A 1,310-nucleotide genomic window follows, 5' to 3' on the forward strand; every position below is an offset into this window, starting at 1 on the left:
CCACCGGGAAGGGGGGTGCAATGAGGAACCTGGCATTGGGGCAGCAGAGAGAGTAAATCCGGCCCTGGTGACAGTGCCGATGCTTTGGTCCAATGTTGTCACATGGGTACAGGTAAAGTCCATAGGTCCATAGCTCTGACTCAAGGAATCTGGACCATACACCGGTCTTCCTCTCCTGCCTCCCATTAGCAGAACAGACATGTGATGGAGTAAAGTAAAAGTAATTGCTACTGGGAAAAAAATACATTAATACAAATAGACATTTAAAGAAACAGTCTTTGCTGACGTGTTGCTATCTTTTGCAACAATTCTTTCACATTTCACGATGTTCACCATTATCCAATCCACTTCCTCTGTGCCCAGGCTGTCTTAAACCTGCCTCCTGCCACCCCCTGTGCAGCTCAATTTACATCTGGATACAGTGTGTGTGTGTATATGTGTGTGTGTGTGTGTGTGTGTGTGTGTGTGTGTGTGTGTGTATATGTATAAAATGTTATTTTTTTCGAATGCAGTAGGGTATGGTTCATCATTAAGGAATAAAAAATGTTCTTACAGATTGCCCCTTCATATTCAATTATCTTTCCCACCTAAATATCGTTTTAACATCTCTCTTCTTTCTTTCCTCACTCAGCTGGACAATGGATTTCTGTCAATTGCTGCGCCAAACTTCCTTTCATATGCAGACGTTGAGACTTCATACTTTGCACTGTACCTTGTTTGTACCCAATCTGCTTTTTGCACCCCACCTGTTCCCTGCCCCTTTCTGCTGCATGAATTTTCCATAATACTATGATAATAAATGACAAGCAATGCAAAAATAAAGAGGCTTCTGTTGTTTTTAAAAATGTTCCTTTGTATTAAAGAGTAAGTGCACTTTTAGACACAGTGCACTTTTTCTTTTTGCCACACTCCCCTGGCCTCTATGATCCCACCCTTGCCCTCTACAGATCTGTAGTTGTCGACATCCAAGTTCCGCTGATTGTTGTCATTTAGAGCTTCAAGTCTCCCTCTCCTGGCCATGTTCGTCTCCAAGACAGGAGACAGTCTTATAGAAGTCTATGGGGCTGTAATGTTCAGGTATGGCCAGCAGAGGGAGAATCCTGGTGTGGGGTAGCAAAAACCATGTCTGTCGGATCTCGGTAAGTACGGATCTGTGGAGGGGTAGGATGGGATAATTTAGGTTAGGGGGAGAAGGGGGCACAACAACAGGGTATTCATGGATAAATATGTAAAAGTTGTAGGCACTTTTTGTAACTGTATATATTTAAATAGGCAGAGAAAGCAACTTAAAATGCATATATATCTATATA

General features: G+C 42.4%; 1 long non-coding RNA gene across 1 annotated transcript in view; it reads left to right on the forward strand.

Annotated features, from left to right (window-relative positions):
• Nucleotides 1-701, forward strand: part of LOC108797216 — a 1,874-nt gene extending 1,173 nt beyond the window's left edge. The window contains exon 3 of the long non-coding RNA XR_001941866.1: nucleotides 632-701. This is a non-coding gene — a long non-coding RNA (uncharacterized LOC108797216). The remainder of the gene's footprint in view (nucleotides 1-631) is intronic.
• The last annotated feature ends 609 nt before the right edge of the window (nucleotides 702-1,310 follow it).

Source organism: Nanorana parkeri, unplaced genomic scaffold (assembly GCF_000935625.1).
Source record: "Nanorana parkeri isolate BGI_ZX_2015 unplaced genomic scaffold, ASM93562v1 scaffold1244, whole genome shotgun sequence".
Taxonomy (NCBI): Eukaryota; Metazoa; Chordata; class Amphibia; order Anura; family Dicroglossidae; genus Nanorana; species Nanorana parkeri.